General features: G+C 40.8%; 1 pseudogene; it reads right to left on the reverse strand.

The window, feature by feature from the left end:
• Nucleotides 1–1,162: 1,162 nt before the first annotated feature.
• LOC139475689 (uncharacterized) lies at nt 1,163–12,874 on the reverse strand (annotated as a pseudogene).
• Nucleotides 12,875–15,795: the final 2,921 nt, after the last annotated feature.

Consider the following 15,795-nt stretch of genomic DNA (forward strand, 5'->3'; position numbering starts at 1 on the left):
CAAATAGGAATCCTGACAACTGTTTACCCAAATGTCGAAGCGTTGTAAACACTTTGCAATGTTAATAAATTGCATACTAGGTTGAGTATTAACGCTACTTTAAAGAGTATTTCGGTTATGTCACCATGTGTCAGCTTTATGGGAAGAAAGCCGAAAGTGGGACAAGAAGTCGACTTTAATGACTGCGATAGAGAACTCACAGACCAAGTGTCACAATGTGAAATTCCTCAGTAACGTTCCTTGACACAGAATTGCAATAATAAGTTATTAACTGATGTTCAGTGATGTATTCTAATCACTAACTTTGCAACTGAATTGTTTGAATATATCGGCAATACATATCTCGGCAACCCCTTATCAAGATATGGTTTCACTACGTGTATTGCCTATAATGCTCAGAACTGGTGAGGAGGTTTCTAAATGAGTGTTAAAGCTTCGTCTACCTTGTAGATAAATCAAACTGAAATGGTTCTGAAACTTTTAGAAAAGTAATAAAATATGTTTTCCCTGCTGGAGTTTTTTTAATGGTTGATCAGTGTTGGTATTGTGATCTTTTACGGCAACTTCAATCACTAGCGCGTCCGTCATATTATTCAGAATCTGTCGATTATAATGTCGAAGTTCAACAGTTCTGAAGGCATCCGCTACTTATTATCTCTCCTATAACAGAACGAAAGCTGTCAAACTCTCAGAGAACCGTGATAAGTTCATGTAGTAGACATAGTAGTGTTAAGTATTATATAATTATTATATATATGTCATGTGATCAAACATAAACATCACAGTTTCTTGGTACTACGATTAAGTTATGAATTGCTGGACATGTCTGTCGGGAAGGTCAAATAAATCTTTCGAGCAACAACTAACACATGATTCAATCAAAATTAAATATTTTTAAGAGGCCTGGGGATTCACCAACTACACTCCTCAAACATATATTATACAACAGTAAATGACATCACTGTTCTAGGTGAGCGGACTCAGGTCACGTGATCTCAGGTACTGCCATGAGATAGGCCTTCTCTCTGTGACATTCCGTTCCAATAGTGGAGATAATATCTTAACTATGTGAATTACTGTTGAAAGCAATGAACAAGATCGGAAATTGCCGTAAAGGAGGAATTGTCTCATGTTCTTAACTATGTACATATGTAGACATGTCTCACTTCACAGTGTTATTAAATTTGAATACGCTGACAAATCGGCCACATGTAACATACAGAAACCCGTCCCCATCAAGACAGATACCACGGGGATATTCCAGACCATCCTGTTGTGTGAGGACATCTCTGACAAACTGCCCCGACTCTGTCAGCTGAATCACCTTGTGGGAGTATCTGTCTACAAGCAGGATATCTCCCGTGCTGGTCGTTGTGATACCCCAAGGCTCTGTCAAAGCTCTGTCTGCTGTGGGAGTGTAGGTGAAAACATCTTCTCCTTCACTGGTCACGCATACAAGGGAAGTAACTAGTCCTTCACTGACTATCAAGTTGTTATTACTGGTGACAAGGATATTGTCTGGATTCCTTATGACACCGGTGTTGATAGACTTCAGTATCCTCCCTGTCATGTCCAGTATGTCCACAGAGTGAGGCTGTTTCCATGTACCCGCCGCCAGCTGTGAAGGACTCAGAGAGGACAGAGCGTAGTACTCCTTGCTTGTCTTGATTGTTGACAGCAATACAGGATCTGGGGTAACATTCACTGTAACTATTTCCTTATTGTTTGGAACACTGACAGCTATCTGACTCTCACTTAACTTTGCTATTTGCCAAGGCCAACCAGAAAGCAGTAGATTACCTAGCGTGTTTGGGTCTGATGTGTGATATGTTTTGAGGCTCTTGTTATAGTAATCTGCAACTACTGTTACAGTTAAACCGTCAACAGTCAACACTGTGACGTCATACAAATGAGTATCCTTCTTATCCCCGTCCGCCAGACAGTCAATATTGTGATGTAAAACAGGGGTAGACTGGCGGTCACTCACACCACGGACAGCTGCTACCTCCCCCAGCTGTAGGTCATCCACTGCTTTACTCAGCTTGTCCATGTCGTGTGTGAATACAACCCTTCCTTGTGCTGGTCTGTTGCCCGTGTCTCTGTTGTATGTAGACTCCTCACCCACCGACTCATAGACAGCATACATGTCCCTCTCACAGTTGGACGTCACAGCATTGGCTGTGAACTCATACTGCTGCTGGTACATCTGTAGCTCAATCTCCTGGGATTTTATTTCTGCTTGTAATTCATGTAATTGTTCATCGGATGATCGGTCGACTTTATCAAGGAGTTGTTTTTCCTTGCTTAAAATCACTTCTACTACTCTCTGACGTATATTTCTGATTTCATCTTTAATATTTTGCGCATTTGTCTGAATTTCTTTGATTTGAGATTTCCTTAAGATGGTTATATTTTCTGAAGTTGTCATTTTGATATCAGTTCTTGGTTTTGATTTGACAGGTGTTCTCTAACAAGAGGAGTCATATTATCTAAGGTATCAACATCGTCACATTTCCTGTGTTTTATACTGCAGCATGTATGACAAATGGCCATCTTACAATCTTTACAGAACAACTCTATCTGTTTGTCTTTGTGTGTTTTACACATAAAGCGATGCCTAGCTTTTCTCTTGGTAGCATCAGACACATCCACAACTTCATGGTCACGTGACATTGGCATGATGTTGTGCATCTTCAGACATCCATCACAGAAGACCTCGTCACAGACGGAGCACCATGATGTGGCAGGAGTTGTCTTCCCTTGTGTTTTGCAAACACTGCAGACATTTGCATCGGCATCTGTAATGACAAACATCAATCTGTGTTTTCTGGATAAAGGTACATGTATATCATTATTTTCAAAGGAAAACTATAAGGTTATCAAAGAAATACAATACTCTCGTTTTTCAAACAAAAATATCACAACCTTATTATTAAATATTCATGTTACTCAATTAATTATTGTTAAATATAAGATAGCTACGCGATAAATCGGAAAGAACAATGATAAAACATTGAAGAGGCTCTCGAAACTTGATGACGTCGTAACTTGGATGACGTTATTTTTAGATGGAAGTTGTTCCCTATAGATGTAGCTGGACAGCGCAGATGAACGCAATGGCCAACAGATCACACGCAAAAGTAGGCGATATATGACAATCAGTACTTGGAAGAAAGTAGCAGATAATCGACCTCAGTATTTCTAGAATACCAAATTTAACTTCCCTCGACATAAAATGTAGTTGTCCGACATTTAAGAGGTCGGATTGAATTCAAGGAGTAATTGAACTCACTACTCACTACTCCTTCTCTGTATCGGATGTGGTTATTACAAGCACTAACTCTTCACGCTACAGAGTGTAGTGAGTGAGTATGATGTACGCCGGTTCAGCTATATTACAGCAATATCATTGCAGGCAGCACCAGACTGTAAACTGGACCTGAATCTTTTCTATTTCTCTCCCTATGTTAACGAGTCGGGTACAGTGTCGCTGTTCAGCCCACTATTTGTAAGTGGAAGGCGAAGGATGAAACATCTGTAATTTGCTGAGCCAAGAACCAATCTAACTTCGTCCGATAATAGAAACGAACACACAGCGTGAGCCTTTCAAATTGTCATTAACAAGGCTGTGTTGTGCTGAGTTGTGCTGAGTTGTGTTGTGTTGTGTTGAGTTGTGTTGTAACCTCATGCCATTACACTTCCACCCCCAAACTGACGACTTTGAGTAAAGCAAGCGTCGCTACAACATTCTCCTGTATGCCTGTATACTCTTGCACAACCATCAGAGCAGTCCAGATGAAGCCTGGTAACAATAATACTATATAGTCCCAGTCTTGGTGTCTAAGCCTCAGATGCCGTGTACACCCCCAGCTAGGCTCACGCTTGGGAGAAAACCTGGGCGTATCACTGGACGTCGGGGCCGGAAGTTGTGATCCCTCAACCTGTTGCGTACGTCTCTGTTACTAATTGCTCTCAACCTAGGAATTGCTCAAGCTTTGGACATGCTAGTTTGGTTGTCTTGTTGACGTGACGTCACACGTGGATGACCGGCCCGTGGCAAATCATGATCACGAGTGTCGCCCTTTTAAGAGATAATATTGTCTTTCGGTGAACATTAAAATGTCTGGCAACTTTGTTTTGCGTTATCCCTGTTTGAAGCATACCATCGACGCGTAGACGTCGACTGTCAGCATTGCTAACCTGATAGCTGAACAGTCACTGTATGCTGTTCACAATCACAAACCACGTGTTCAACAAACACGCAAGCATGTGTGCTGTGATTGAACATGCACGTGCAAATTGTGAATCAAGACCGTAAAGACGAGGAGATGTCCTCATGAATATGTATTGAAAGATGCATTATTTAATTTCAGAATGAATTTATTTTTATTGGACTTTATATGAAGCACAGTTATCTTTTTCGTCAGAATATATTATATCATATTTTACAGTTACAGTGTCACACTCGACAAACACAATTCGCCAAAGCTGCAAAGGTTGTTACCTGGAAGTGTAATAAATCATGAAACACACTGTTAAGCAAGTAAACGTTGGTCGCGGATATTCTTAACAGCTCAACTACCAGTGCCATAACAAATGTAGTTTATGTGAAAGAAGCTGGACTCACTTTCCGAGAATTAGCAAATAATTCGTTCTTTGGGGGAAGACAACGCTGACAGGTATTAAACACAAAAGGGTAATGGTGTTTTATTGAGTCATCTGTGCGCGTGGATGTTCGTACATAACAAAAATAATCAGACGTGAGGTCATTTACATAAGTGATTAAGAGGCTAAACTCGACGTGTAGAGTTGCGACCCTTAGGTGTGACAGGAACCTATGATCGTGGGCTCGAATCCCAGATTTGCTGTGATTACATTTCTAGGTTTGTCAGCACCCGGCCCTTTCTTGTGAATTTCACCTCATGTGTTAAACATCGAAACCACCCACATGCAGCTGACACGCCGTGATATAACTCACAGTCTGTTCAAAGCGCCCTCAAACAAACCTCACTCACTCGAGATGAAACGTTCTGAATCATTTCCAATATTCCTCTTTACAAGGTTTAAATGAAGTGATACTTACTAAGGAGGAATATTTCATATACCAGAGACATACCATCCATTTCTTACGTGTGTGGCTATTTAACTTCTTGCTTTTGTTAAACGCATTTAAATAAAGGTATTAGTCTTGTTGCAGTAGGAAACGTTTCCTCTTATACACAGCTAAAAACATCACGTTGTACAAACGTTGTACAGACGCTCTATCTACGAGACCACGTAGGAGATCAGATAGATTTTGAGAAATGTGATTTGCAGTTAGTCTATATAGTTGGAAATTATACATGTTATATATCATCATCATCATAGTGTTTTGGCTGAAACATGTAGCTGAAAACTTGTTATAATCGGAAAAAAATGTCTAAAGATACGGGCAGTGAGTAAAAAACACTTACGTATGTCCTTAAGGGTCACCTTGTAATATTAATAAGAATGTAACCCCTCGCCTGGACTAGATCAGTATTATAAATAATATTCCACAGGACCGAAATGGAGTATAGTTTCTGAAACTAAAACATATTGTAACAGGTACAGAGTGACGCACATAGACATGTATCTGTGTCAGCTTATAGTCTACATGTACACCCTGTGTGCAGGGTGCCCTGCTGTGTCATATCTTTCATCAGCGTTACATCGCAAACTTGTTTTGTAATCTACTGCAACCGTCTTAAAGAAAAATAGGAATAGTGTGTATTTCGTAAGCTGAATTCCTCTAATTAGTTGCTTGGTTTGTTGTTAAACGCCGCATTCAGCAATATTCCAGCTATATGATGGCGATCTGTTAATAATAGAGTCTGGACCAGACAATCCAGTGATTAATATCATGAGCATGGATCCACGCAAATGGGAGCAATGACATGCATCAACCGCCTCTTGCGACAAGCATAGTCGCTTTTTACGGCAAGCATGGGTTGCTGAAGACCTATTCTTCCCCGGATGAATTCATGTGATGTATTAGTCCGGTTAAAGAGTAGGTCCATAAATGACAGTCATTTGTTTCCCATCGTTGGTCATTTTATGCTTACGGGAATACGTCTGTTACACTGATCACGGTTAAAGCTTTGGTTCAATATTGTGTTTATTCTCCTGAACTATGTTACCCCGCATTGAGCTAATTAACCTCTGTACCATGGGGATTCCGGAGTAGAACACGTCCCAGCGATCTAACTGTTGGCCGTAAGGGCCGACCAATGGATCGTGTCGTCAGACTCAGTAATGGGATGATAGTGTCAGCTTACCACGACCGCTGAATCGTTGTTCACAATATCAGTCTTGTCCAGACACCTTACTTAAAGGCAGGTATCACGTAGCTGGATATTGCTTCGTGCGTCCAGTAACAACCAAATAAACCTCTCCCCACTCGTCAATAAGTTCACATAACTAAACAAACAATGCCATCGAATACGGATACTGACAATTTGTACGACATCAAACATGATCGTCTCTAATCAAAGTGATAGAGACTTTCTAGGTCAACTTCGGGGCATTGTAGGTGTTCTTTTAAGTAATATATGTTCCCTACTGCCGATCATTTATCTCAGCTTGTAACCAATTGTAAGCTACATAAAGGCTGCACAACCAACTTCCAGGCCGCTGTTGGTTAGAGAGTATTGGACAGAGAGATACACGGACAGGTGTGTGGTTGAACGTCGGCTACAGGACAGCTTGGGTCAGAGAGTATTTTGAAATACATGTAGAGGTAAAGGGTTGCGCAACCTTTGGATTGTTTTACACCAGATAGTATTTCGAGGTGGGCGTAGAGGTATGCGACTGAAGGAAGACCCATGTATTTTGAGATACGTGTAAGTGTATAGGGTTGTGCTACTTATGGAATATGTTCATACTGGATAGTATTTCAACACAGGTCAAGTGGTATAGTGTTCTGTATCGTGTGGGTGATCCTCATATTTGAGAGTGTGGAGACAGGTGTAGTGGTAAGGGATTGTGCAACCCAGTGGTAAGGGATTGTGCAATCCATGGATTATTTCTATATTAGAGATTAAGTCCAGATAGGTGTGGAGGTTTGGGGAGCCCATGGATTGGTTGTATCTATATTATGCAGTATGTCGAGCTACCTGCAGGGGTATGTGGCTGTGCAGCTCATAGGGCAGATTGGTTTTGAGTGTGTTGTGAGATCCATATACGAGAGTGGGATATTCTTAACAGTTCAACAACCAGTGCCATAACAAATGTAGTTTATATGAGAGAAGCTGGACTCTTTCCGAGAATTAGCAAATAATACGTTCTTTGAGGGAAGACAACGCTGACAGGTGTTAAACACAAAAGGGTAATGATGGTTTATTGAGTCATCTGTGCAGCGTTGATGTTCGTAGACATAAGTGAATGAGAGGTTGCATCTCGATGTGTAGAGTTGCGTCCCTTAGGTGTGACAGGAACCTATGGTCATGGGCTCGAATCCCAGATTTGCTGTGATTACATTTCTAGGCTTGTCAGCACCCGGCCCGTTCTTATGAGTTTCACCTCATGTGTTAAACATCGAAACCACCCACATGCAGCTGACACGCCGTGATATAACTCCAAGTCTGTTCAAAGCGCCCTCAAACAAACCTCACTCACTCGAGATGAAACGTTCTGAATCGTTTCCAATATTCCTCTTTACAAGGTTTGAATGAAGTGATACTTACTAAGGAGGGTTTTGTGTGGAATATTTCATATACCAGAGACATACCATCCATTCCTTACGTGTGTGGCTATTTAACTTTTTGCTTTTGTTAAACGCATTTAAACGTTGTACAGACGCTCCATACCAAAACCAACATACCCCTTAACAACATGAACCCCGACGGTACATTCATTATATGATCAAATAAGCATGTACCATGTACACTTTATGACGAGTTAGTGGGTGAGTGAGTTGGGGTTTTGGGTAATTTGAGTAATTGTTCAGCAATGTCCTGTCTGTTTCTCCCATGTGAGGAACCATGACATTCTCTTCACGACTCGGCCATCAGTGCCCTAATACCGGCAATAACGTAACCCGTGGGTTAAATACTGACAAGTCTTGCTTCGCAGAAAACATCAAGGTAACGAAAAAGACTTTTACAACTTTTAATAATTGTCGTTAAGTCCCTCAGCTTTATTCCGCAAAGAGGCATCAGTTTAATCTGTCATTTTTATGGGTATGGGAAAGTCATGAAATCGCCGCGATTGCAAAGTACGATTGACTGTTTAATACCCAATCCGCAGTATGTCAGTTGCATAACGACCGCTCGTAAATAATAGATTATAATAGGATAATAGAAACCCATGGTTGATAACATGAGCAACGTCCCACGACAGCCAATTGCAAAGAGACGCAGTTATCCCACTGGGCCACCCCTGGGAGGTAAAAAGAGAGAGAAACGATTTTGGCCTTGTGTTTAGTTTGCCAGAAAACATATTTTTGTCAAATGTCTCGTAATATGAAGCAGATCATGTTCTGCATATTGGCATTTGACGTTGCATTAAAGAGCCAAGCTCAAATCAATTCCTTTGCCCACGTGGTAGGCTTGATGCGCAGGAACTAAGAATCCTTCATGATGACATTTTTCAATATCAAAAAAGTCCTATCTCCCTCCTCACTTTAGAAACAAATATGACGAGAAACGTTAACTTTATTTATGTATCCAAACAGTCAGGATACACACCCCACAATAAACATTACAATACATCCTACCATACATCCTACAATACATCCTACAGTACACATGGACATGCACACGCGGGACAAAACTACATGTTAGTGTAACTATAATAAAAACATAAGAAAACTTCAAATGATCACAATTTGACTAATTTTCTGGATAAAATTCCTCCATGTTTTGTTTTTGCTGTTCAACGCCGTATCAACCAATATTCCGGCTATATAGAGTCGACCTGTACGAGTCGGAACCAGACTATCTGGTGATTTATATTATAACAACTATCGACGAGCACGGTGATACACAATGATCCAAGTCATCGAGCCCGACAACACGATCCATTAAATCGTCTCTTACTACATACACAGATTACTGGGGGCCTCTGTAACCTGAATCCCCATGGGGTCTTAGTGCTAAATGAAGGAGAACAAAGAAGTTGAGAAGATATATGTTTAGTTGCTGTAGTATTAGGAGTTGTACCTGTTTAATGTAAGGATCTAGACAAATAGGAATCCTGACAACTGTTTACCAAAATGTCGAAAGATTGTAAACACTTTGCAATGTTAATAAATTGCATACTAGGTTGAGTGTTAACGCTACTTTGAAGAGTATTTCGGTTATGTCACCATGTGTCAGCTTAATGGGAAGAAAGCCCAAAGTCGAACAAAGCATCGACTTTAATGACTGCGATAGAAAACTGACAAAGTGTCGTAATAGGAAATTCCTCAGTAACATTCCTTAACTCAAAAGTGCAATAATTAGTTATTTACTGATGTTCAGTGATGTATTCTAATCACTAATTTTGCAACTGAATTGTTTGAATATATCGGCAATACATATCTCGGCAACCCCTTAATAATATATGGTTTTATTACGTGTGTTGCCTACAATGCTCAGAACTGGTGAGGGGGTAAAGGGATTATACGAGAATGTTTCTAAATGTGTGTTAAAGCTCCGTCTGCCTTGAACATAAATCAAACTGAAGCGGTGCGGAAACTTTAAGAAAAGTAATACAATATGTTTTCCCTGCTGGAGTTTTTTATGGTTGATCAGTGTTGGTATTGTGATCTTTTACGGCCATTTCAATCACTAGCGCGTCCGTCAGATTATTTCTGTCGATAATAGTGATCGAACTTAATAGTACTTCAACAGTTCTGAAGGTATCCGCTACTTATTATCCCCCCTTAACGAATCGAAAGCGGTTAGAAATTAATTTCAAACTCTCAGGGAACTGTGACAAGTTGCTGTAGTAGACATAGTATTGTTAAGTATTATATATTTCATGTGATCAAACATAAACATCACAGTTTCCTGGTACTACGCTTACGTTATGAATTGCAAAACATTTCTGACGAGAAGGTCAAATAAAACATTCGAGCAACGACTAACACATGTATCAGCACACACGAAGGGATTCAATCAAGATTAGATATTTTAAGAAGCCTGTGGACTCACTAACTACACACCTCAAACATATATTATACAACAGTAAATAGCATCATCTGTTTTAGGTGAGCGGACTCAGGTCACGTGATCTCAGGTACTGCCATAAGATAGGCCTTCTCTCTGTGACATTCCGTTCCAATAGTGGAGATAATATCTTAACTATGTGAATTACTGTTGAAAGCAATGAACAAGATCGGAAATTGCCGTGAAGGAGGAATTGTCTCATGTTCTTAACTATGTACATACGTAGACATGTCTCACTTCACAGTTTTTTTAAAAATTTGAATACGCGGACAAATCGACCACATGTAACATATAGAAACCCGTCCCCATCAAGACAGATACCACGGGAATATTTCAGACCATCCTGTTGTGTGAGGACATCTCTGACAAACTGCCCCGACTCTGTCAGCTGAATCACCTTGTGGGATTCTCCGTCTACTAGCAGGATATCTCCCGTGCTGGTCGTTGTGATACCCCAAGGCTCTGTCAAAGCTCTGTCTGCTGTGGGAGTGTAGGTGAAAACAGCTTCTCCTTCACTGGTCACACATACAAGGGAAGTAACTTGTCCTTCACTGACTATCAAGTTGTTATTACTGGTGACAAAGATATGGTCTGGATTCCTTATGACACCTGTGTTGATAGACTTCAGTATCCTCCCTGTCATGTCCAGTATGTCCACAGAGTGAGGCTGTTTATATGTACCCGCCGCCAGCTGTGAAGGACTCAGAGAGGACAGAGCGTAGTACTCCTTGCTTGTTTTGATTGTTGACAGCAATACAGGATCTGGGGTAACATTCACTGTAACTATCTCCTTACTCGATGGAACACTGACAGCTATCTGACTCTCACTTAACTTTGCTATTTGCCAAGGCCAACCAGAAAGCGGTAGATTACTAAGCGTGTTTGGGTCTGATGTGTGATATGTTTTGAGGCTCTTGTTATAATAATCTGCAACTACTTTTACAGTTAAACCATCAACAGTCAACACTCTGACGTCACACAAATGAGTATCCTTCTTATCCCCGTCCGCCAGACAGTCAATATTGTGATGTAAAACAGGTTTAGTCTGGCGGTCACTCACACCACGGACAGCTGCAACCTCCCCCAGCTGTAGGTCATCGACTGCTTTACTCAGCTTGTCCATGTCGTGTGTGAATACAACCCTTCCTGCTGCTGGTCTGTTGCCCGTGTCTCTGTTGTATGTAGACGCATCACCCAACGACTCATAGACAGCATACATGTCCCTCTCACAGTTGGACTTCACAGCATTGGCTGTGAACTCATACTGCTGCTGGTACATCTGTAGCTCAATCTCCTGGGATTTTATTTTTGCTTGTAATTCATGTAATTGTTCATCGGATGATCGGTCGACTTTATCAAGGAGTTGTTTTTCCTTGCTTAAAATCACTTCTACTACTCTCTGACGTATATTTCTGATTTCATCTTTAATATTTTGCGTATTTGTCTGAATTTCTTTGATTTGAGATTTCCTTAAGATGGTTATATTTTCTGAAGTTGTCATTTTGATTTTCAGTTCTTGGTTTTGATTTGACAGGTGTTCTCTAACAAGAGGAGTCATATTATCTAAGGTATCAACATCGTCACATTTCCTGTGTTTTATACTGCAACATGTATGACAAATGGCCATCCTACAATCTTTACAGAACAACTCTATCTGTTTGTCTTTGTGTGTTTTACACATAAAGCGATGCCTAGCTTTTCTCTTGGTAGGATCAGACACATCCACAACGTCATGGTCACGTGACATTGGCATGATGTTGTGCATCTTTAGACATCCATCACAGAAGACCTCGTCACAGACGGAGCACCATGATGTGGCAGGAGTTGTCTTCCCTTGTATTTTGCAAACACTGCAGACATTTGCATCGGCAGCTGTAATGACAAATATCAACCTGTGTTTTCTGAATAAAAGTACATATGTATCATTATATTCAAAGGATAGATGTAGCTGGAGAGCGCAGATGAACGCAATGGCCGACCGATCGCACGCAAAAGTAGGCGAGATATGACAATCAGTACTTGGAGGAAAGGAGCAGATAATCGACCTCAGTATTGTGAGAATACCAAACTTAACTTCCCTCGGCATAAAATGTAGTTGTCCGACATTTAAGAGGTCGGATTGAATTCAGGGAGTCATGATTATTAGAATACGGGTAAATGTTATTTTTATAGCTTGAACAATTTATTGACATCAAAGGATGTACAAAATGGTATCTCATATACGAAATAAAAAATAAGCGACTCATGGTTTATTCTCCCGAAATATTTTATTGTAAGTTTAACAAGGACCACGAGTCGTTTATTTCTGAAATATGCAACGGAATGCAATTCAGTTTTGCAATTGGATTAAACCTCATAATCTCTCGTTAAATATGTGGTTATACTTATTGAACATATACTTTCACTTAGGTACCTTCTGCCCCTGGTGTAAAGTCGTCCATCAGACCCTGTATGACGTGGCTTGGTTTCAGCTGACTGACCCACTCCTCTACTGGACTATCAGGGGTGGTCACCTTCGTCAGTTGTCTACAGGAGGGACATGGGATGGACTTAGCTTGTACTGCTTCCGGCTGTGTCTTGGTGTATTTCAGCAGACAGGACTTACAGAATGTATGATGACACTGAAGTGTGGCTGGGTCTGTGAACACCTCAGTACAGATGACACAGGTGAGGTGATTGTCTGCCAATTTCTTGGCGGTCGCCATCTGAAGTATAACATATGGCTTAAAGAAATATAGATGCGCATATTGTATCTGAAGAAAAGATAGGGTCTAAAACAAACACTGATTTGCCTTCATAGAACAGGTGAGAGAATGTATCCACACCGACATCCAATGACGTAACATCTTAATAGGACATGCATATTTAGAATTAATATTACAGACAACAGAAGACACCTCGCCACACTCAGGACTGGGACAAAGTCTTCGGTGAAGGTCAGTGGGAAGGGAGATAACTCTTGTACCTTGAGTTTCCTGCATTTATCTGACATACAATGTAAATGTACATATAATAAAACGTAATGACTACATATAATTTTCAAAGACCGTACAAAATTGTACTGGAATACATTATGAGACTAAAGCATGCAGTTTGTGTGTTTAGTTTTGTATGATTTGAAAATAGCTGGTTCCTTGTGAAGTTTTGTATATACTTGAATGTTGCTGACAGTGCCGTACCACAACACACACACACACACACACACACACACACACACACACACACACACACACACACACACACACACACACACTCACACTCACACTCACTCACTCACTCACTCACTCACTCGAATGTCCCAGATCTCTGATTCGGCAAACTGTACACAGGTTAATGAGATGTATATGAACACACTGCTCTGTTTTGCGGAATTCGGTTCACCTTTTCATGATATACATTGTAACAAAAGGCCTGTTCTACTTGAAAACAGCCAGCAGCATCGGGGCTGTATGGAAACAGTTCTGCTATATTCACTTTTAACTTAATCGTGTCACTTCCGTTTAACCTATATATGTATATGGACTATTATTACATATAGTTTCCTGATGGCTATATAGTGTATCATTCCCACCTTTATTGTTACCTCTTAAATGGTGGCAGCTGCTCCTAAAATCATAACGGGAACGTTCCGGGCGTTTACAATGCAAGTAGTGAATATTGAGCGCCAAACGTGTGCTTACAAGTATGTGATATATAACGTATTCAGAAAGTGAAATTCACGATAGCTATCTTCCTGCTAAATCACGCACACGCACACGCACACGCACACGCACACGCACACGCACACCAACACTCATGCAATCACACACACACTGACACCACCACAACGCTCGCCACGCCCCCAGGTCAAGTTGGCGACACAAGCCGATCACGCTCGTTGTTCAAAGGGACATAACCCTGGTGAAATCTCTGTTTATCTTCATGAAGCCTTGATCGACTGTCCCAGTCTGCCAAGCTCCATGTTACTTAATGCTGATTCCACTAATACTTAGTAGCAAGGTACCAAGAGTGGGTAGCCTTTTCCAGCGATGAGATTTCAGCTGCTAGCCGCCTTATACAGAAATATCAAGATGCAATCCTATTTGAATCAGACAGGAACAAACCCCTTTACATAAACAAACGACATGTCTGCTGAACCACAACCAGGTACTATTACAAAAAGTCATCTGTATGTATGTACAATGCTGTATAAAATGTGTCACATACCTCAATAGCTGCGAATTAACTAGTACTGTCTGCACGCGTCTCACTTCCTGGTTGCTTTCCTCGTGTGTGTCACGTGACGTTGCTTCGACAACGTGATTTCGTGATGGCGCTATCTGCATGTATCAAAGTATAAGCACGTATTGTATGAATCTATCCCAATCTATGCCATCAACATACCACACCTTTCTCGTAACGTCCTTTGTCTTTCGATGAGATATTTACCTCAAATACATGTACTATGTATAATTCCTATTCGGAAAGTGAACTGGTGAAAACGGTGATGGGTCGGTGACCTTGCCTTCCAACCAAATGGCGCACATGTTGAGAACATTGGTTTGTTAAGATATATATATTAGTCTCACAACTACGTAGATTTTGTTGGTTAGGATTTTATGGAAACATATATATTTTTTAATTTGTTTCTATCTAGGCCCATTGTTTAAGTTATGATATCCAACATTAAACACCTCTTTTCGTTGTTTTTTTTTTCACCATCATATTTATTATAATAAATGGTGTGACCCCGAATTGAGATAATTTACCTTTGGCCACCTGCCAATCAATTCACGTGACCAACTAAACAGCAAGTCCGATGTGATACGGATTCCGACATTGTGTCCGTCAACTTCAAGCGTGGCGGTCTCTTATCAAAGTGAAAGATATATCCTGGTGAACTGGTGTTGCTTATTTCAGTAAAATATATCCTCAATTGCCCATCATTTATCTACACGTATGACCCATTAGAACAAAAGATGGAAGATAAATAAGAGAGAGAGAGAGAGAGAGAGAGAGAGAGAGAGAGAGAGAGAGCGGAAGGTCGGTGGTATGGTATGTACCCAATTTCACCTCACCTCACCTAACCTCACCTCACCTCACCTCACCTCACCTCACCTCACCTCACCCCAACTCAACTCAACTCAACTCAACTCAACTCAACTCCCTACGCCTTGTCTGTATCGGATGGTTATTACAAGCATTAACTCTTCACGCTACAGAGTGTGTGAGTGAGTATGATGTACGCCGGTTCAGCTATATTACAGCAATATCATTGCAGGCAGCACCAGACTGTAAACTGGACCTGGGTCTTTTCTATTTCTCTCCCTATGTTAACGAGTCGGATACAGTGTCGCTGTTCAGACCACTATTTGTAAGTGGAAGATGAAGGATGAAACATCTGTAATTTGCTGAGCCAAGTATCGACTCTAACTTCGTCCGATAATAGAAACGAACACACAGCGTGAGCCTTTCAAATTGTCATTAACAAGGTTGTGTTCTGTTGTGTTGTGTTGTGTTGTGATGTCTTGAGTTGTGTTGTGTTGAGTTGAGTTGAGTTGAGTTGAGTTGTGTTGTGTTCAGTTGTGTTGGGTTGTCTTGAGTTGTGTTGTGTTGTGTTGAGTTTTGTTGTGTTGTGTTGAGTATT

Source organism: Haliotis cracherodii, unplaced genomic scaffold (assembly GCF_022045235.1).
Source record: "Haliotis cracherodii isolate W230 unplaced genomic scaffold, xgHalCrac1.p SCAF_3, whole genome shotgun sequence".
NCBI classification, from domain to species: domain Eukaryota; kingdom Metazoa; phylum Mollusca; class Gastropoda; order Lepetellida; family Haliotidae; genus Haliotis; species Haliotis cracherodii.